Genomic DNA, 22,950 nt, shown 5'->3' with positions numbered 1-22,950 from the left:
ACTACATGGAGCTAGCTGAGATGACTGCCAGGATCCGAGACTTGGGAGAAGAAGCAATGGAGGAGGACTGGAAAAAATTTAAGGACTATTTGCAAAAATTTTATAAGTTATATGAACTATAGGATTTCGCATGACTTCGAATGTTAGCCCCAGTAACGAGAGTGGAATACATATGAAATTAGATAATATTAATGAAAGAATCAATGTTGAAATGGTCAAAAAGGATAGTATGTTTGCTTATAGAGTAAACGGAAAATAAGGAATTTAAACTTAAATTGTAATTGAAAGTATAAAAGAAACACATGAAACAAGGTTATAATTTGCTGATAAATTTATTGTCAAGAATGCTCTGTGCGGGAGATGCGGGGAAGTCCGTTGGAAAGTTGAAATAAGTTGTTGAAATGGTTGGGTTTCTTTCTTTTCTTTTCTTTTCTTTTCTCTTCTCTTCTTTTTCTTTCTTTTTTTCTTTATTTGCTTAATACTGTGTAAAAAATGCAATAAAAATTATTTTTTTAAAAATAGAATTACTTCTGGATTAAATATTAATTACTATAATTCATTTTAAACTAAAGTATCTCCCTTCAAAAATGCTTGAGCCTTGGCAAAGTTTACAAATTGAATGACCAGGTGACTACATCATTCAAGAAACTGAAGGTTTCACTCCATCTTCAGATGCAGTCTCACAAAGAGTGTGTTTCACAAGTTCTACCTGTGGGATCTTTATGAAATCTGATTGGGAGAAAGAAAAAGCAGTCGAAAGGAAAGGATCTATGCATGTTTTGGTTTATTGCCCATCTCCAATTATATTACAATAGTCACGGTCGTCACAGCAGTCAATTTTGATGGTCCCGTCCTTTTCTGGATATTCGCTTTCGATATCACAAAATGTACTAGTTACAGGTGGCTTACAGTTCAAACAGCAGTCTTGGTGTATTACAACCAGTGTTCCTCCTGGAACGAGATCCAGAGAGAAAATAAGGAAAGAAAGGGTTTGACAAATTGCCCTTCTTGAATAGGTATCTCATAAACTAAAGTATCTTAAAGGCACAGCTCAAACGACTTTTTTCATATATTTCATAGATTTTATTTCCTATACAGAATTGTACTGATTCACATGATCACTTTGTGTCGTCAGTATATGCAAATGGCTGGCTCATTTAAGGCTATATTGAACCTTTATTCTCAATAATAATGGAACTCACAGATGGTGAATACTCTTTATTATTTGTAAAAGGAATCTTTATATGAGTTCATATTTTATTGTCCCTTTGGAGGCACACTGTATCTTTGTATTTTGGTCTTCCAGGCTGTGATGCTATATGGTTTAAAATTCTGATAATCTGTTTTGCTTGTTTTCACTTTTTGTTGTTGTGAAGAAATCAATTAAAAATAAATAAATAAAGTGGATGGTGGGTTGTCCCCCCCTTAAAACCAGCCAACATAAAATGTCTAAAATTTGTATGTCCTCATGAGATGCACCTTGAGTAAGCTACTCGCATTCTCCTTCCTCCAGAGATGAGATAAGCAAAAAGGGTCCACTGCTCAGAGAAGACTTTAACCCTGGCCCAAGACAAACATGCTGTACTTTGGACCAAGGAGCGCACCTTGCAGGATCAATCTAGCTTGTCTTTATGCGGGAGGATCCTGTGCAGTTTTTCTGCTTTGCAAACAGATTCCCTGCATGCAAGGAAGACATTCATGAAAGTGCAAAAACCAACCATCCAGGCTAAAATCCTCCAAAGTGGGAGGATCTGAGAGTGTGCTGTGCGGCTTCAATAGGAAGGAAAAAGGAGAGACCTAACAGTGGGCTTCTGGGACTGTATCCCCCCCCCCATCTTTTGAGAGAACACTAGTATTTTTGCAGCAAGAATTCCCTCTTTGTTTTATTAAAACAAAAGAAGAGCAACTTTGGGGAGATGAGTTCCAACAGTTTGGGTATATGCAGTTGGAGCTCCGGAATATAGCTTACCTCTAAACTCCTGCATAGTAAAGCAGGCATGTGGTCCAGACGGCACTTGACAGTCAGTTCGTTCACCAGCCTCACTGGTTAGAACGTTGGTTTTGCCTTTCGTACATAACAAAGCATCTGCTTGGGAAGACAAAATGTACATGATCAAATCTCTTGCCAACCCAAATCTCAGCTAAGAAAGGACCAGACAACCTTAGCTGACAAATTTTGTTACAATACTTCATGTATACAGCAGAAAAGAAACCCTGAGGCTAGAGGTCATCCAGGTGTAATGTCACCCATTTTCATTATCTCTGGGTTTTCCCTTCTGGCTGAGTCACTGTCATGCCATTGCATAAATAATTTAGCTTTTGTGGGGAAGTAGAAACTCATCTTGACTGAAGTCTGTGGAACAAAGGGCCAAGAGCATTGTTCTTCAACTATGGATCCTTAAATGTTGTTGGACTGCAGCTCCCATTATCCCAGGACCCTGACCATTCGCTAAGATGACTAGAGAGGATGAGAGGATGTTATCCATCCAACAACATCTGCTGACCCAAGTTTGAAGAACACTAGACTACAGAAGGAAGGTCCTGTTCAGACATAAGAGGGAAGTTTAAGCTGTGAGTTTGAGTGGCCTGAGAGACAAGAAGATGAATGTTGTTAAGGAACACTAAGGAACAAAGAGGTTGAGTGACCAGAGGAAGTGATCAGAATGGAGAGAAGTCTTGGACATGGGCCGTGAGCACTGAGCAGTGTCAAGCAACAGGTTGCATCTGAGGCAGAAATCCTTGCACTACCAGATGACTTTGTTGGAACCTACCTTATAATTTACATTTGCCTGTACTGTGCCACTGAATTTCAGCAGAGAATTTTTTACACACAGCTGGATTGGATTGAATATTTGGCTAAATTTCCCTCATGTTTTTCTACAACAAACAAATATGAACCCTAAATTGGCCCTGCCATTTTTACGTGTGGAACAACCAGTCTTCTCCATTTTTTGAAATGAGATTCCCTTCTTTGCCAGGTCTTCCCTTAGGAATTGCTTTCTGTGTGAAAATCCTTCTCCGATCCCTTGGCAATGGACCTTACCTCCAGATGTGAGGAGAAGAAAGGCAGAGATTGCAAGGAGCAGGATCTGATTCTTTGGGGCCATCTTGGAATTGAGAAGGTTCTGTGGTCACAGCAAAGCTCAAGTCACACTAGCTTTCAGCAAACTGGAGAAGAGGCTTCCTTTTATCCCCATGAAGAGACATCTCCAAAAGAACATAATGTCTCCTGAAGAGGATCAAAGAGAATGCAGTGTGGTCCTATCAGCCCACTTGTGGACAAAATAAGAAGCTGTAATAGATACAACCCCACAATTATAAGTGCATTTACGTGTATATAATTAACTATGAATCCTATTTTTAAAATTAATTTGAATGAGTTACAGCATTTCATATTTGCTCCAGATCCTGATCCAGAACTGTTCCTACTAAAGTTTATAAATAATGCCCACACATAAAAACATTCCCCACTCCAATGCTATCTTGCGACTGAATGTAATCGCATGCCAAGACCCCGAGGCTTCCCCCTTAGGTTGAATACTGACAGATGGACACCATATATGGGCAAAATGTAGGCCACAACTTTATTGGTTAGCCAAAGTGAGCAGTATTGGTTTGGGATTGGAATTGAACCAACTATATCTGACTCCTGTCTGCCTACAGGAAGTCTCACAAGGGTTAACCATCAGTAGGGGGAGCCCTGCTGATGCACATCAACCCCTCCAGGGTCACCGAAACCAGGTTTACCAATGCCTAATCAGTAACCATTCCTCCTCTGCCCAGTCCCTGACAATTAGTAGCCCAGTGCAGGTGTATATGGCGACTAGACATATAATAGGAATAATTAATTATTATGGTAAAAATAGCACGGCTCACTCTTTTTCCATGCCCCACCCCAGATGGAAACCTATATTCCATTTTACGTGGATGCTGGAGAAATGAAGACTGCAATGCTGAAGGAAGCTTTGATGACACCAAAGTCATCCTAAAATGTTGCAGTGACAGTGACTTTTGCAATAAAGATATATAGAAAAGTCTTAAAGTCACCTGAAGTACTTCAACATAGACCAGCATATATATATCCTGACATCTTTGGCTGCCCTTCACCATTTCCTTTCTCAAGAAGATCAAGTTGAAGTTGTGGCTATCTCTGTAATTCCGTGAACTGATAAGAATGAAAGCTACTATGTTATTCTGGTGTCTTGGTTTTATTTTTATCCCCCCTCCCCCCATAAGGTTGCAGAAGAAAACCTGGAAAATAGGTTGCAAAATCAGTAATGGCTGACTCTGCCGATTTTGATTTCTCTCAGTTTCTCATTTTCCCTAATCCATTCTTCACATCTTCAAATTAGTTGACTCCTTTTTTTTGGTCAGAAAGGAAGTCCTCATGAAAATTCATTGACATCGTAATATGATTTTTCTCCTAATATAAACATATTTGTAAAACATACTATACCCAAGCATATTTCGCAAGCAGGGCATCCCTTTCTTTACATGAGAGCCTGCTAGCTATTTTGAGAACCTCGATTTCACACCAAGATCTCGCCTCTAAGAAACCCACTTTTTCCAGTGCCACAATCTTGTGTTGTTACATGACTCACATTGGAATACGGCTGGGAAGATGCGTGTCCCAATTTTGGGACTCAGCATGTTGGAAAGCATGCCTAAGTCTACACATGTTTGTGCACTTTACATGTATTGCAAAATTCAGAGACGAGTGAATTTTGAAGGAGGACCCTGAATCTGGTCGCGTATTATTTCCCAAAGTGTAAATTTCGTATATACACCTTTAAATGCAAACTGAATCAGGTTTCTCCCTCACCTCACAGGTGTTAAGATATACTTAAGAAGGCTTCTGTGTGCTTATTTTTAGTTAATTTCATACAACGTATATGCCACTTTATTATAAAAAACCCTCAAAGCAGTCTATAAAACTTCTTTGTAATACTAATCTAACTGTGCAAACAAAGAAACATACAAACAAAAACAAACAAACCACCATTCCCCAAACCTAAAATTGTGCTGAATGAATGAGCGAGGGAATGTGAAGATAGGCTCTACTTGCTTTTTTGTGTTGAACTTAAGGGTTAGGACCATATAACCTTTTATATGGGCAGGGCCAGACCAGGGTGGAATGACTTAAAATGACAGGTGTCTAGGCTACACAAGGCCATATATCTCATTCCTCTCTCCTGGGAGGAAGAAGCATGACCAGAGCTGTAGGACACATTCCTTTTTTTTTATTTAAAAAGATATTTATTAATGTTTTTTAAAATATAACAATAAAAAATAAAAAATAGAAAGAAACAAAGTACAAAATACAACATAAAAACAGTTAAAAAACAAATAATTTTCCATAATATATCTTCCTTACGCTTATTTCCCCAGACCTCCTCATACCTCCCTTCTTTGTATTCCACTTCAATCTGTTAGTTCAGCAAATCCTTACCATTAAGCTTTTACCCATTTATAAACCTTTTTTTCCGTATCTCCTAAAGCATTACAGCAGTAAACCCCTTAGTTTCTATCCAACATCCTTCTAACATTCATTAATTTTACAATATTTCTGTAAATAGTCTTTAAATTTCTTCCAGTCTTCTTTCACCAACTCTTCTCCCTGGTCTCGGATTCTGCCAGTCATTTCTGCCAATTCCATGTGGTTGTTCACCTTCATCTGCCATTCTTCCAGAGTGGGTAAATCTTGTGTCTTCCAATACTTTGCAATGAGTATTCTTGCTGCTGTTGTAGCATACATAAAAAAAGTTCTCTCCTTCTTTGGCACCAATTGGCTGACAATGCCCAGGAGAAAGGCCTCTGGTTTCTTCAGGAAGGTATATTTAAATACCTTTTTCAGTTCATTATATATCATTTCCCAGAAAGCCTTAATCTTTGGGCACGTCCACCAAAGGTGAAAGAATGTACCTTCCGTTTCTTTACATTTCCAACATTTGTTATTGGGCAAATAATAGATTTTTGCAAGCTTGACTGGGGTCATGTACCACCTGTATATCATTTTCATAATATTCTCTCTTAAGACATTACATGCCGTAAACTTCATACCTGTGGTCCATAACTATTCCCAGTCAGCAAACATAATATTAGGTCCAACATCTTGTGCCCATTTAATCATAGCAGATTTCACCGTTTCATCCTGAGTATTCCATTTCAACAGCAAATTATACATTCTTGACAGATTCTTAGTTTTAGGTTCTAACAGTTCTGTGTAGGACACATTCCAAATGGGAAAACGGACTGAGAGAGGATGCAGAGCAAAGACAGGTGAGACGGTGGCATGGCCTGGCGAGAAGGATTGGCCAATAGAATCTGGGAGGCCATATAGAGAGGTTTGGAGGGCCACATTCAGCACCCAGCCTCCTGCTACAACCTAGCTATAAGCAGCGAGAGATGAAGGCTTAGAATCCAGAAATTGGCTTGGCAATCTCTCAGTTCTGTGGAGGTGCTTTTTAATTCAGGGTATAACCAATCCTCGCTTCCTCGCTTCACTGACCATTTGTACATCTGTCTAGATATTTTCCCTGACATGTCTCCATCATTCTTCACCAGGATGTTCAGAATTCTTTGAAAAGGTTCATGCCCACCTCACAGTTCTATTGCTCTTTGGGGGCTCAGAATGTGCAGGTGGCAGCCTTCAGGGAAAAGAAGTGTTTACCTGACTTTCCAGCAGTGGAGATGCTGCAAATTACTCAGAGGATGAGTCGGAGCTAGGAGGCCAGTGCTATGTAAATGCTCTGGTGGAGTCAAATACAGCACACTCTGCCATGCTTACCCTCTCACTGACCCTCCAGGGAAACTGTGGGATAACCAGCCTCACATAACCAACATGCTTATGTCTAATTAAGGCATGAAGGGCATCATCATCATCATCTATTTATACCCCGCCCACCTGGCTGAGTTTCCCCAGCCACTCTGGGCGGCTCCCAACAGAATATTAAAAACACAATAAAACATCTATCCTTAAAAACTTCCCTAAACAGGGCTGCCTTCAGATGTCTTCTAAAAGTCAAATAGTTGTTTATTTCCTTGACATCTGATGGGAGGGCATTCCACAGGGCAGGCAACACTACTAAGAAGGCCCTCTGCCTGTTTCCCTGTAACCTCACTTTTTGCAGTGAAACAACCAGCAGAAGGCCCTTGCAGCTGAACCTCAATGTCTGGGCAGAACGATGGGGATGGAGACACTCTTTCAGGTCAAGGCCGTGTAGTGCTTTAAAGGTCAGCACCAACACTTTGAATTGTGCTCGGAAACATACTGGGAGCCAATGTAGGTCTTTCAGGACCATACAGTAAGCTGTCCTGCCAGGTTTAGCTTACTTTGGGAGGGAATGTTAATCAAGCCTATTGTTCCCCTTCAGTCTACCTGAGAATCACAGCGTGTGAAGAGGTTTGAGCTGGTTGCTCCAGTTGAACCACAAGACTCTCACCAGCCATTCTTGAGTTCATATACCAATAATTTAGGAGCTTTCACCACTTGGTAACAAAACCCAAGTTTATTGCCAGTGCAACTTTCTGCATCACATACATCTGATCTTTTGCTACCTGTTGCTTCTCTGGTTACCAGAGCATGCACAAAGTTCTCTCCATGCTGAAAGCTATTGAGATCTGGCCTTCATGAAAACAGGTCTGGGCATGCTCAGAACAGACAGATGATTCTATCAGGGTTGTTGGGGCATCTCGTTGGAATGTCCTCTTGACAACAGGAGAGAGTGTGTGAAGCTGCTCAAGTGGGGCTGGCAGTCCTTTTATAGAAACTTGGGAGGGATATATTATTATTATTATTATTATTATTATTATTATTATTCTTTAGAATTACTTCTGGATTAGATATTAATTACTCTAGTTAATTTTAAACTAAAGTATCTCCCTTCAAAAATGCTTGAGCCTTGGCAAAGTTTACAAATTGAATGACCAGGTGACTGTTTGTCACTTGGTCATTCTTGTTTGTACTTTTTGTTGTTGTCAAGAAATGAATTAAAAATAAATAAATAAATAAAGTGGATGGTGGGTTGGGATACTGCCAGGGAGACAAAGGCCATCATGCCCCCATGTCTGCTCCGGACGATCCATTGACCTCCCATAGAAATGCAGTATCAGTCAATTAGTGACACAAGCCTCAGAAATAGCTTTCCACATTCCAAGGACTGGTGCACGCTTTATCAGCAGAGTTCACACAGCGAAAGATGCACTCAGGAGAGCATTATTTACAACTTTATTCAGTGTTGATCAGAACAAAGAAAAAAACATGACTGCCTGCTTCGATGTCAAGGCATAGAAAGAAAAACAACAGCTCTAAACAAAACAGAAACTTCCTGTGAACAGGAAATACGCAGGCTGTGACACAACAACCTGCTCCCTTTTTAAGGTGGAACGGAAATATCCTAACATCCTCCCCCTTTCCGTGTAACCTGTAGTACCTGTGGTTCAACCCAATTGCAACCTCTGTACATAAACCTTAAGTTGTTCTCTGTTAACAACCTTAGACAACAGATCAGCAGGAATTTCATTTCCTGGCATGTATGACACCTGAATGAGTCCTTTCTGAATACACTCTCTTACACAATGAAGCATAATCTGCAAGTACTTGGTTCTTTGCTTGCAACTCTCTGAGCTATTGTCTTGATACACTTGTATAGGACATTTCACAGAAACTCTGATGTCTTAAACAGTTGCATCCACCATTCACAATCCATGAGTGAAAATGACAGAGCATTGAGTTCTGCTTCACAGGAACTTAGGCTTACTGTCGTCTGCTTCTTGCACAGCCAGTCAAACAGATAGTGGTTGTACATGTAGCATACTTCAGAAGTGCTTGTACCATCCGTGGTGTCACTTCCAAAACTAGCATCTGCAAAGATTTCAAGACCTCGAGTCTTCTGACTGGTGAACTTCAGCCTGTAGTGCAAAGTCCCTTTCAAACAGCGGGCTATGCGCTTCAGAGCTTTCCAATCCTGAACAGTAGGCTTGTTAGCATGTCTGCTAAGCAGGTTAGTGCTTACAGCTATGTCAGGTCTTGAACATCTAGCAATGAAATTCAGCTTGCCTAGAATACATCTGTACAGCGTAGTGTCAGATAATGCTTCAGCAGTACTATCTACCTAGTAACCTGTCACCATTGGTGTGTCTGCTGGGTTTGCATCAACCAAATTCAACCTGGTTAATACATCAGCAATTTTCTGTGTTTGGTGTACCAGAAAATTACCTGCTTGGTCCCTCTCCACCTGCAGAGAAAGATAGTTGGATATCTCATCAAGATCCTTCATGTCAAAGTGCTCCTTCAACTGAGCTAGGGTGCTTTGGTACAAAGCCTGATTCTTCCAAAACATCAGAAGATCATCAACAAAACATAAACAATACAGTTTGTTTTGCCCCTCCTCCTTGACAAACACACACGGATCAGCTTTGCCCTGGTGAAAACCTAGAGAAAGCAATGTCTCAGTGAGCTTTGTGTTCCAACACCTGGCACTCTGCTTGAGACCATATAAGGATTTCCGCAGTTTACAGACCATTCCCTTCTGTATCTGCATTCCGTCAGGTGGAAGCATATACAGCTCCTCCCCCAAAACCCCGTACAAAAAAGCTGTATTAATGTTGTGATGGGAAACATGCAGTTTCTCCTCTGCAGCAATCTTGAACATTAGCCGAATGCTCTCATACTTGATGGTGGGTGAGTAGGTCTTGTGGTAATCCTGTCCTGTTACCTGTGAAAAGCCTCTGGCAACCAATCTGGCTTTGTGTCTGACAGTCTTGCCATTCTGGTCTGTCTTGGCCTTGAAGACCCATTTGCTGCCAACCAGTCTCATTCCTGGGACTACCGGTACCAGCTCCCAAGTTTGGTTCCTATTCGAGGAATCAACTTCAGCCTTCATGGCATTAAGCCATGGCTCAGCATCTTTAGAAGTTAACTCCTGAACCTCTTTGAAGCTTGAAGGTTCCCACACCTTCTCTGAGCTACTAAGAACAGCAGTTGCTGTCTTAGCAAACTCATCAGCAAATCTCTTTGGAGGTTTGCCTTTGGTGGCCCTTTCAGATCTGCGTACTAGACGCAAGTCTTCTTCACTCATCTCCTCCTTCTTAGGAGAAAAGTGACCAATGGTGAACAGTGGTTCTTTCAGTTCATTGTCAGACGCATCAGATGGTCTGACTGAGGCCTTTGCACTCTTGTAGTCTGCTGAGTCATCACTGTCGCTGACACCAGCAGCAGCGCCGCCCACTTAGCTGGAATCCGAACTCTGATCATCATCATCATCATCATCATCTGGGTTTTCCCTTCTGGCTGAGTCACTGTCATGCCACTGCATAAAGAATTTAGCTTTTGTGAGGAAGTAGAAACTCATCTTGACTGAAGTCTGTGGATCAAAGGAACAAGAGCATTGTTCTTCAACTATGGCTCCTTAAATGTTGTTGGAGTGCAGCTCCCATCATCTCTGGACCCTGACCATTGGCTAAGATGACTAGGGAGGATGAGAGGATGTTATCCACCCAACAACATCTGCTGACCCAAGTTTGAAGAACACTTGACTAGAGAAGGAAGGTCCTGTTCAGACATAACAGGGAAGTTTAAGCTGTGAGGTCGAGTGGGCTGACAGACAAGAAGAGGAATGTAGTTAAGGAACACTAAGGAACAAAGAGGCTGAGTGACCAGAGGAAGTGATCAGAATGGAGAGAGGTCTTGGACATGGGCCATGAGCACTGAGCAGTGTCAAGCAATAGGTTGCATCTGAGGCAGAAATCCTTGCACTAATGGGATGGCTTTGCTGGAACCAACTTTATGATTTACTGAACTCCTGTCTTTTGCCTGTTCTGTGCCAGCTTCAACTGGCAAGACAAGAAGAGGAATGTAGGCATGCATATTTGTGGTATGACAAGGTTAAAGCACATAAAGCATTTAAAAATCATATTGTCAGAAGAGCATTGTTTAATGTCTGGACAAGATATAAAGACTTACTTGAAAATAAAACCCCAAGGTGGTTGTCACCGATGGAAGCAAAGGCTCAGAAAAAGCTCAATATGGAGTCCAAATGGCCGAAATATTGGGAAATTTTGGAACAAGAAGGAGATAAATTGAAATTGCAGAGTTTTGAGAAATTAAAAAAATAAAGTGAGAGATTGGCTTCATTATTATCAGATAATGGAGGCTTATAACCTGAATAAAAAAGTTGGCTTCCAGGTGGAAAAATGTAAATTGGAAACAGAACTGTTAGAACCCAAAATCAAGATTTTGTCAAAAATGTATAACTTGCTGTTGAAATGGAACACTCAGGATGAAATGGTTAAATCTGTTATGATTAAATGGGCACAAGATGTTGGACATAATATTATGTTTGCTGACTGGGAACAGTTGTGGACCACCGGGATGAAATTTACGGCATGTAATGCCTTAAGAGAAAATATTATGAAAATGATATATAGGTGGTACATGACCCCAGTCAAGCTTGCAAAAATTTATCATTTGCCCGATAATAAATGTTGGAAATGTAAAGGAACTGAAGGTACATTCTTTCACCTTTGGTGGACGTGCCCAAAGATTAAGGCTTTCTGGGAAATGATATATAATGAACTGAAAAAGGTATTTAAATATACCTTCCTGAAAAAACCAGAGGCCTTTCTCCTGGGCATTGTCGGCCAATTGGTGTCAAAGAAGGATAGAACTTTCTTTTTGTATGCAACGACAGCAGCAAGAATACTTATTGCAAAGTATTGGAAGATGCAAGATTTGCACACTTTGGAAGAATGGCAGATGAAGCTGATTGACTGTATGGGACTGGCAGAAATGACTGGCAGAATCCGTGACCAGGGAGAAGAGTCGGCAGAAGAAGACTGGAAAAAATTTAAGGACTATCTACAAAAATACTGTAAAACTAAGGAATGTTGAATGATGTTGCATTGAAATTAAGTGGTTTCTAGCTGTAATGGTAAAAGGAATATGATAAAATGGTTTTCTTTTTAGAAGCAAGAATTTAAAGTTATAATAATCTAAGATGTTGGAGAGAAAGTAAGGTGTTTTCTTTTCTTTTTAAGCTGTAATGCTTTGAGATAAGGATTTGCTGTATAAATAATTTGAACTGGATATAGAAGAAGGGGAGGTATGAGGAGGTCGGGGAAATATGTTATGAGAAAATAAGTTGTGAAATTTATGTGTTTTTAATGTTTTTATGTTTGCTTTTTTCTTTTTGTTTGTAAAAAATTGGAAACTCTAATAAGTATTTTCTTTAAAAAAGACAAGAAGAGAAATGTAGTGTTTTTTTAAAAAAGATATTTATTAAAGTTTTTAAAGTATAACAGTAAAAATGAAAAAAAAGAAACATACAAAATAAAAACAGTTAAAAAACACATTGATTTTCCATAACATATCTTCCTTACACTTATTTCCCCGGACCTCCTCGTACCTCCCTTTTTTGTATTCCATTTCAGTTTGTTAGTTCAGCAAATCCTTACCATTACCTTTTACCCTTTTGTAAACCTTTTTTCCTATCTCTTAAAGCATTACAGCTGGAAACCACTTAGTTTCTATCCAACATCCTTCTAGCATTCATTAATTTTACAATATTTCTGTAAATGACAAGAAGAGGAATGTAGTTAAGGAACACTAAGGAAGAAAGAGGTTGAGTGACCAGAGGAAGTGATCAGAATAGAAAGAGGACTTGGACATGGGCCATGATCACTGAGCAAGCAACAGGTTGCATCTGAGGCAGAAATCCTTGCACTAACAGATGACTTTGTTGGTGTCAGCTTCGCCTTTGAGCCAGTGCCAACACCTGGGCTCAACCTCTTCAGCCCCGACTGGGCCAGGTGAGCTGGGAAAGCACTTCCAGAGACCTTCCACTGCAAGGAGCAGGTCTAAGTGCTGTGGACTCATGAACGTTTTGCCAAAAATGTTGTTTCTGTTTCAAGCCTTGCAGATCGTGGACAGAGTGGAATGTTTTGGAAAGTGGCAGAAGGATATTTCGAAGTTTGTTTGGCAGGGCAAAAAGCCCCGAATAAAGTTTAAAATATTAACTGATGCAAAAGAAAGAGGGGGGTTTGCCCTGCCAGACTTAAGGTTATACTACGAAGCTGCAGCCTTCTGCTGGATGAAAGATTGGATTTTGCTAGAAAACACTGATGTCCTAGATCTGGAAGGCTTTAATAATTCGCTAGGTTGGCATGCGTATTTGTGGTATGACAAGGCAAAAACACACGGAATGTTCAAAAACCATATTGTCAGAAAAGCAATATTTATGGTCTGGATAAAATACAAAGACTTACTTGAAAGTAAGACTCCGAGGTGGTTATCACCAATAGAGGCCAAGGCACGGAAAAACCCCAATATGGAGGCCGGCTGGCCGAAATATTGGGAAATAATAGAAAACATTGGAGATAATTGGAGGTTGCAGAGCTTTGAAAAATTAAAGGATAAGGTGCAAGATTGGTTTCATTATCCCCAAATTAATGAGGTTTTTAAGTTGGACAAAAAAACAGGATTCCAGGTGGAAAAATCGAAACTTGAGACAGAGTTGTTAGAACCAAAGACCAAGGTACTATCGAGAATGTATAACTTGCTGCTTAAATGGAACACTCAGGATGAGACAGTTAAATCAGCCATGATAAAGTGGGCTCAAGACATTGGGTACAATATTATGTTTGAAGACTGGGAAAGGTTGTGGACCACTGGTATGAAATTTACGGCATGTAATGCCCTGAAAGAAAACATTATGAAAATGATATACAGGTGGTACATGACCCCAGTCAAGCTTGCTAAGATATACCATTTGTCTGATAATAAATGTTGGAAGTGCAAGGAGGCTGAAGGGACGTTCTTTCACCTGTGGTGGACTTGTCCGAAAGTGAAGGCCTTCTGGGAAATGATCTACAATGAGTTAAAAAAGGTGTTTAAATACACCTTTCCTAAGAAACCGGAGGCCTTCCTCTTGGGCATTGACGGCCAAAAGGTGTTAAAGAAGGATAGAACGTTTTTTATGTATGCAACTACAGCAGCAAGAATTCTTATCGCCAAATATTGGAAGATTCAAGATTTGCCCACACTGGAAGAGTGGCAAACGCAACTGATGGACTACATGGAGTTGGCCGAGATGACTGCCAGGATCCGAGATTTGGGAGAAGAAGCAATGGAGGAGGACTGGAAAAAATTTAAGGACTATTTGCAAAAATTTTATAAGTTATATGAACTATAGGATTTCGCATGATATGGAATGTTAGCCCCAGCAACGAGAGTGGAATATATATGAAACTAGATAATATTAATGAAAGAATCAATGTTTAAATGGTCAAAAATGATAATATGTTTGCTTATAGAGTAAATGGATAAAAAGGGATTTAAACTTAAATTGCAATTGAAAGTACAAAAGAAACATATGAAACAAGGTTATAATTTGCTGATAAATTTATTGTCAAGATTGCACTGTGCGGGAGACGTGGGGAAGTCCGATAGAAAGTTGAAATAAGTTGTTGAAATGGTTTGTTTTCTTTCTCTTCTTTTCTTCTTTTTTTTCTTTCTTTGTTTGTTCTATACTGTATATCTTTATCTGGAAAAAATGCAATAAAAATTATTATATATAAAAAAAATAAGTGCTGTGGACTCACAACTTAGAGCTGTGAGCACCAAACTCAGTTCCAAAAGTCAGCAGAGCACAGCAGGTATGAACCACATGAACGACAGCTCTTTAGTGTCCATTTTATCATGTTTCCTGTTCTGAGCATGTGCAGCAGCCTGTTGCTCTGCTGTGGCATCTGCTGCAACAGCCACAAACAGCTTTCGCCTCTGGACATAGTCAGCCCACACTTCTTTGGCTTCCAACCAGACTTGAGCCCTCTTAGACCACTGCACGTAATTAGCAGAGTTCAACTTTGTAAAGGGAACCTGGAAATTTTCCACTGCCATTCTTGGGGTCTGCTGCTCCACCCTCTGTGTGCCGTTTCTTCTCTTTCCCCTTGGGAATTGTTTTACTCACTTTTCAGATGCCTCCAGCCTCCTCTGAAGCCTTTTAAACTTTTTTTCCCCCGTCTCTTCACTAGCAACCTACCACCGTCCTCTGTTTTTATTAACAAAACACAAACACAACGGGAGGTCAAGCTAGCCTTTTGCAGCTAATGAAGCTGTAAATCTTCACTTACGCAGCTCTCTCAATTTTCTGCAGCCTCTCAGTTCCTTTAAGAGCTGGATTTACGACCAAGCCGGTCTTCTCTCATCCGAAAGCTGCTTTCACTTTCTCTGCACACAATACAACTGTAGAAACATAGAAGAATCCATAACCTAAGAGAGTTAGTGTACTGGTCCAGTAAACGCTTCCGCTGCGCCATCAGCAACGGCTCTCTTTGCAGAGCATTAATTAAGTCCAGTGCAGAGATTCTTGTTGCAGTACAAGCTTCAAAGTCTCAGCAGCAAAGAAATAACGACACAGGGAAGCCTGTCTTTCCAAAGACAGGTTTATTGCGGAAAGATAACAGAAACACCTCCGGAGCTTTCGGACATTTTTGCTTCACGCCCCACACCACGCAGAGAAAACAAACACTTTTTATATACTGAGCAACTTAACAACTTAACGAGCTTGACTACTTAAAGTTACATGACATTGCTAACTTGCCATCATCTTAGGTTTCACACCCTAACAAATTCCAGCAGATAGTTTTTTACACACAGCTGGATTGGACTAAATATTTGGATAGATTTTTCTCATGTTTTTCTACAACACACAAATATGATGCCTAAATTGGCCCTGCCATTTTTGCGTGTGGAACAACCAATCTTCTCCATTTTTTGAAATGAGATTCCCTTCTTTGCCAGGTCTTTGCTTAGGAATTGCTTTCTGTGTGAAAACCCTTCTCCGATCCCTTGTCAATGGACCTTGCCTCCAGATGTAAGGAGGAGAAAGGCAGAGATTGCAAGGAGCAGGATCTGATTCTTCGCAGCGATCTTGGAATCGAGAGGGTTCTGTGGTCACAGCACAGCTCAAGTCACACTGACTCCTGCCTGCCTGCAGGAAGTCTCACAAGGGTTAACCACCAGCAGGGGGAGCCCTGCTGATGCACATCAACTAGGAGCTCCTCCAGGGTCACAGGAGGCTTCAGACAGGAACCATGACCCCTGGATTCCTTTAATGGAATACCCTTTAGAACGGAGGGGCAGGTGATGGCCACAGCTCCCCTCCCCCAAACCAGGTTTACCAATGCCTAATGTCACTCAAGCCAAAGGCTCACAAGTTTCCTGGCCTAGTTAGTGGCAGCTAGACAAAAACTGCAGCGCCACACACCTTTCCAGGAGCATTTGTCCAAATTATAGTTATGTTTGGAAATGCTGTTGTCAACTCGCCAAAGTCCCTTTTATTGCTCCAAGTCAAGTCCAAGCCTTTCCTGAAGACCAAGTCATTCTCTCCCAGCTGCACAATCAAAGCAATTGGGAGGGCTGAGTGAGCTATCCTGGCATTCACATCCGGCAGAAACTCTTCCCATCACAGTCCACGCCTCGATATCCAGGAAACTCGGATGTTATAAGGCAATTGGCAGGCTGCACCCCCAAGCCACTGTCCACAGCACACACTTGGGCCCAGTGGACAATGCTGAGACCCACCATCCACATATGAGCACCAATAGCCCCTGAAAATAAAACAATGACAGTGCAGGATTAGAAGTGGTGAAGTCTAGTTACAAATCATGGCGAATATAGCCTTTGTAAGCATCCAGTCTCCAACGACCCATGTCTTTGATTCTGTTTGTAGGCAGGCCTCAATGAGCAGCCATCATGGAAGTGCCTATCCTGAAAGAATGAGCAGTATATTCTCTGACCGGGAGGCCACAGGATGCCATGGCCTTATACATCACCCGCCTGAACTGATGGTGGGTGAGGTGGGTACCATCTTGATGTATCAGGAATACACCCGAACCAGGGGGCCTAAGGTAAATGTATTTCCTGGTGTCTTTAACAGGACAGGGACCTTATGTTCTGATGCTGTGAACCGGATAAGGGCACCTTTCCCCATTTGGTTAGCTTTTGATTGACGGATGCAGACCACCAACTCTGAACTAGATAAATTTACGTCTTCCAAACGCAGCCCCCTAGAGGAGCATCCCGGATCACCCTCGTTAACAACTTCACTCACTCTTAGGGTGCCAAAGAGGGTAACAGAGAAAGCAGCAGAGAACAAGCGAGAGTCATATTTTGACCAATAAATTACTCTTACTTTTTTAAGTATTTGGCAAAGTAGATTGAACGTGATAGGCCTTCAACCCTCGCCGCTTGGTGGCTGCCACCTGTGCCATCGCTCAATCACCCTGTGGACTACAAATTCAGCACCGGGGTCCATAAAACAAATGGATTTACTGAAGATGGAAATAGTGGCTGACTTAATATTTAAAGTCTTAGCTGTGTGCCCCAAGTTACGCAGGTGTACAAAGTATTGAAGCACTTGATCTGTAGTGGGAGGCTGACTTTTCCCAATGTGGGGCTTAATATTAATTAATAAAGCCCTGAACAACTTAGGTCCAAGGTACCTTAGGGACTGCCTGAACCCTTGTATCCCAGCTTGATCACTGAGAGCATCACTGTGTCAGGAGGTCCTACACATGAGTAGGAGCCTGGCAGAGACACATGCTCGACTGGCATGTTCTCTCCCTCATGGTTCAGGAGATTCAAAAGCTTTCTTCAGCATGTACATCACAGTGACTGATACCTAAGAGGCATCAGCACACTTCAGGATCAGCAGAGCATAAGCAGTCAGCATACAGACACAGTAGCACAGCATTTTGGCTAAACTACGTTTATTTTTAAAAAGCAGAGACATCACCTTACCAACAAAGGTCCGTATAGTTAAAGCCATGGTTTTCCCAGTAGTGATGTATGGAAGTGAGAGCTGGACCATAAAGAAGGCTGATCGCCGAAGAATTGATGCTTTTGAATTATGGTGCTGGAGGAGACTCTTGAGAGTCCCATGGACTGCAAGAAGATCACACCTATCCATTCTGAAGGAAATCAGCCCTGAGTGCTCACTGGAAGGACAGATCGTGAAGCTGAAGCTCCAATACTTTGGCCACCTCATGAGAAGAGAAGACTCACTGGAAAAGACCCTGATGTTGGGAAAGATTGAGGGCACAAGAAGAAGGAGACGACAGAAGACGAGATGGTTGGACAGTGTTCTTGAAGCTACAAACATGAGTCTGACCAAACTGTGGGAGGCAGTGGAAGACAGGAGTGCCTGGCGTGCTCTGGTCCATGGGGTCACGAAGAGTTGGACACGACTAAACGACTAAACAACAACACGCTTATTTACATATACACACTCAGAGCATCGTAACTCAGCTCCTTCCTCTTCAGCATCAGACAGCAAAGAGAAAGAACAAAGGACAAGCGTCCTACATCATGGAAACACAGTAATACAAACATCCTGTCTCCGTCACTTCCCACAATGTGGAATGAAAACATACACCGTCATGTGATAGAAACAACCCCATGACTGCAATACAGGAAAAGAATCCTAACACACTGATCATTCCTTGAGTTTGCAAGCTTCATTTGGCAGCAAGAAGAAACCTAGCCCTTATTGCCATCGGCTCAGTCTTGTGGAATACTTTGCAAATTGTCACTTGCTGATCCAGGGTGTTTTTGCAGTTAGACTAGGACAAGTAGTTTGAGAGACAGAGAGATTTATACATCTTCAGATGACATGCTCTCTGAAGAACTCTACTTCCAGAGTTCCTTGTGCAAGTGCAGAGATAAGAGGAAGAGGAAGGAGAAAGTACCATAACAATTAGGGACTGTGGATGCTGTTGAAATACAATTACAGTGGTAAAGTAAAGGTAAGGTAAAGGGACCCCTGACCATTAGGTCCAGTCGTAGCCGACTCTGGGGTTGCGGCGCTCATCTCGCTTTATTGGCTGAGGGAGCTGGCGTACAGCTTCTGGGTCATGAGGCCAGCATGACTAAGCCACTTCTGGTGAAACCAGAGCAGGACACGGAAACGCCGTTTACCTTCCCGCCGGAGCGGTACCTATTTATCTACTTGCACTTTGACATGCTTTCGAACTATTAGGTTGGCAGGAGCAGGGACCGAGCAATGGGAGCTCACCCCGTCGAGGGGATTCGAACTACTGACCTTCTGATCGGCAAGTCCTAATTGCCGCGTCCCAATTACAGTGGTACCTCGGGATAAGTACTTAATTCGTTCCGGAGGTCCATTCTTAACCTGAAACTGTTCTTACCTTGAAGCACCACTTTAGCTAATGGGGCCTCCAGCTGCCACTGTGCCGCTGCTGCGCAATTTCTGTTCTCATCCTGAAGCAAAGTTCTTAACCTGAGGTAATATTTCTGGGTTAGCGGAGTCTATAACCTGAAGCGTATGTAACCTGAAGCGTATGTAACCCGAGGTACCACTGTACTGCTAGCGCTGCTCTCCTCTACCCATGTGCCTCTAATGTCTTCCCCAAATCTGTTGTGGAGGGTTGGTGGGAGGATGCAGAACACATTGGGCAGTAGCACAGAAAAAGGAGAAAAGTGTTGTGGCACAGGTGCAAATCCTTGCACTAGTGGGATGACTGCATTGGATCCTACTCAATGATTTACTGAACTGTGACCTCTTCACACATTATGCCTGCTTTTGTGCACACAGCTGCATTGGATTAAAATAAATATTTGGATATGATATTTAAAAGCCCCTTTTCATTTTTCTCGAACAACTACTCTTTGTTGTTATCGGTCACATGATTCTTTTGCCAGCCCGGTTAAGTTCTTGTAAAATGAATCTCTTAGGAATTGCTTGTCACTCCTGAGTGCAAAATCTTCTTCCACCCCTCTTCCCCCGGTGTGAGGAGGAGGAAGGTACAGATCACAAAGATCAGGATCTGTTCCTTCAGGGCTAGTTCAGAATCAGGAAGTTTCTGTGGGTTAATGTGGGTCACTCTGGCCTTCAGCAAACTGGAACAGATGCTTCCTCTTATCTCCATGATGACACGTCTCAAAAAGAACCAAACAGGATATCATGTTCCCTTAAGAGGATTAAACACAAAGTAGAGTGGGCCAAGAAACCATAAGCAACCGACTCATGGACAAAATAAGCAGCACCATTGGATTTGTTGTTGTTGTTGGCATGCATGATTCTTGAGAGACAATGGAGTGTGCCCCTGGGGGTGAAGTCAAACCTCTGTGTTAGCACCGAAGTGACCTCTTTTGGGGGCAAGCCTGGGCAGTATGTATGGAGGTCCTGGGGTTCCCAGATGACAAGACCCCCCCTTTCAGTTTCACTGATGGGTCCAAAGAAAAGCAGTGCAAAACAATTGGCACCAGCATGGCTGCAGGAGTTGCTGGAAGGAGGCATACAAGACTCCATCCAACCATCTTAGGGACTGCACTCTGGATTAGTGTAAGGTTTACTCCCTAGCCTTTTCTTCTCCCCACAATATCTTACAAAGCAGCAGAGTTTACGATAAGAGTTTTCCTTCTTTTTGATGGACTACTTTTCTAGGTTGATGAGCCCCATCTACCTCTCACTTCCCTCTACAGTAAGAGCAAAACCACCTTCTTGACTGTTGGCTCATCTCTTGATCTCGTCTGTATGGTTAGAATTTTGCTTCTAAAACATAATTCCAACCAATACTTCCAAATAAAGCAATAGCTTGAATTCTTTTTGGTGCATGGAAGCATACAGATAAGTCCCGACAGACTTAATTTGACTGCAGTCTGTGCTTCCTTCACTTTTACAATCATCATTTCTCCAATACCCTCATGTAATGAAGACCTGCTTCCCATTGCAAAGAAGGTGTAGAAGGGCTGAAAAAGGGTGAGTCCTTATTATCTCCCCCCTAGAACATCTGTGTGTGTGTGTGTGTGTGTGTTACAAGGAAAATTTGGATCACAGTAGTCTAGATTATGCACTGAATTGATCCAGTTAAGGCTGATTGAGGCTTTGATAGGAGTGGGTTGAGGCAAAGCCTGGTCAGGCCCATCTGGAGTGAAGCGAGGTTGTCAGAGGGTGAAGGGCTGCATCTTGTCTCAACCACCTCCTAGTCTTCTACCATGATGCATCTTCTGCAGGACAGGAAGGCTTGCACCATTTGGAATGACAAGGACAAAATGCCATCTCAGACTGGTCTCAGCACCACTCCTTTATGCTCATTGCTCCCAGCCTGTTCATCCTTACTGCCACTCACATCAGCACATTTACTGCAGCTCTGACTCCTGTTGTAGAGTGTGGGAAGGAAGCCAGGGAAGGTGTTGGTGGCAGGAGTGCAGCCTGGCAGGGACCACAACCCTAGTATTTTCCTCCTTGGACACAAAGTCCATATCCCACTGAAACTCCATCTTTCCTCCTGAACTGACCATATGTTTAAAACCCTGATTAACATTAGGGCTGCTCCCTGATTCATTTTGGGACATAAAATCCAGGTCATGTTGGATCAGCCATGGATTACCCCAGGTCAGATCAGGCCATGCACAGCCCTAGATAATGACTTTGTCTCCATTCCACCCAGTGCTTCCCCCCCCCCGGGGGTACTCAAGGGTACACAGTACCAGCACCTCTTTTGTTGTTGTTAAAAAGTGTGGCACTTACTGTAACAACATCATGGCGAGTACCAGCACCTATTTTTCTAGGAAAAGAGCACTGATCCCACCTATCCTGCAATGAATTACAATGACTGACATATGAAGGGGAACTTAATTGATTCCCTCTGTCCAGGGCCCCAAAGAACCAGTGATTCTGTATCCAATGAGTAGAGAGATTACAAGAAAGAAGACAACCTGTAGTTTTTATCCTACAAGTCCCAATTCACAAAAATAATTGCAAAATGATTAAGTAGAAATAAGCATTTATTATAGAGAGAGACTGTGTCCACTTTCTAAACAGAAAGAGCTCATTAAATTAGGAAACACTGTGCTACCAGTTGCTTCTCTCGCTACCAGAGCATGCTCAAAGTTCTCTCTATGCTGAAAGCTAGGGAGATCTGGCCTTCATGAAAACAGGTCTGGGCATGCTCAGAACAGACAGATGATTCTATCAGGGTTGTTGGGGCATCTCGTTGGAATGTCCTCTTGACAACAAGAGAGAGAGAGAGAGAGAGAGAAACTGCTCAAATGGGGTTGAAAAGTTAGCAGTCCTGTTAGAGAATAATAATAATAATAATAATAATAATAATAATAATAATGCAATACTTTTGGATTAGGACTGCCAGCAGCATTTTCCTCCCTTCCTCTGCCATCAAGATATCTGGAGCTTAAATTATAGGAGCACAAACACACTTTCTCTGTTCTAGTGAAGGGTCTTGCCCGGAAGTTGGTGATATCAGCGCCAACCCCCCCCCCCCCGCTGCTGCTGCCAGTGAGGAAACACAAAAGCGCCGGTGCATTACCTCTCTCCACCCTTTCTCTTTTTATTTTAAATTTCCATGGAGCCCCAGAGAACAAGGGCTCATGTGTACCTGTGTGAGAGCGAATTGCTTTGTTCCATCCGTCCGAGAGTTCCCGGATGCAGCACCCCCCTTTTTCCGTTGCTCCTTTCCCTCAGGTGTGTGTCCTGCCCAGTGCTCATGCATGAATCCCCTCAATGCCCAGTTTGTACTCTTGTGCCAAAATTCCAAAAGGCCCCGCCCACTTCCACGTCCTGACCACACCTCAGTGGTGGGTGTGCATGCATGTGTAAAAGGCAACGGGCCAAAGGGACTAAGCACATGCGTTCGTTCTTTTCAACGGAATTGCCACACCACGCTGGGTTTACCTTGCCATGCTTCCTGCGGCCAGTCGGAAGCCACGCTGCCCACTCAGTCAGTTCCCACCCACTGAGGTAAACCCAGTGTGGTGTTTTGGCCAGCGGGCTGGATTTATAAGCCTGGCAGACCAGATCCAACCCATGGACCGTAGTTTGAGGACCCCTGGTCTATGGGAACAGTTAACAACGCATCCAGGGAAGGATGAGAGATTTCTGATACTTCTCAGTGGCTCCAGATGTCAAAAAA

General features: G+C 42.3%; 1 long non-coding RNA gene across 3 annotated transcripts in view; it reads right to left on the bottom strand.

Annotated features, from left to right (window-relative positions):
* Positions 1-767: 767 nt before the first annotated feature.
* The window catches only part of LOC309529664, a 30,518-nt gene continuing 8,335 nt past the window's right edge, over positions 768-22,950 (bottom strand). The window contains exons 1-3 of one of the 3 annotated variants that reach the window (XR_014218269.1): positions 3,044-3,199; positions 1,970-2,086; positions 768-951 (exon numbers count right to left, since the gene is read on the bottom strand). This is a non-coding gene — a long non-coding RNA (uncharacterized lncRNA). Of the gene's footprint in view, positions 952-1,969; positions 2,090-3,043; positions 3,200-22,950 lie in introns of those variants that run through there. The other 2 variants (XR_014218270.1, XR_014218268.1) reach the window with 2 other exon arrangements.

The sequence above is a fragment of the Podarcis vaucheri genome (genome assembly GCF_965113315.1).
Source record: "Podarcis vaucheri genome assembly, chromosome: 3".
In the NCBI taxonomy this organism is placed as follows: domain Eukaryota; kingdom Metazoa; phylum Chordata; class Lepidosauria; order Squamata; family Lacertidae; genus Podarcis; species Podarcis vaucheri.
The sequence above is the reverse complement of the archived record's forward strand: the minus strand, read 5'-3'. Positions and strand labels throughout refer to the sequence as shown.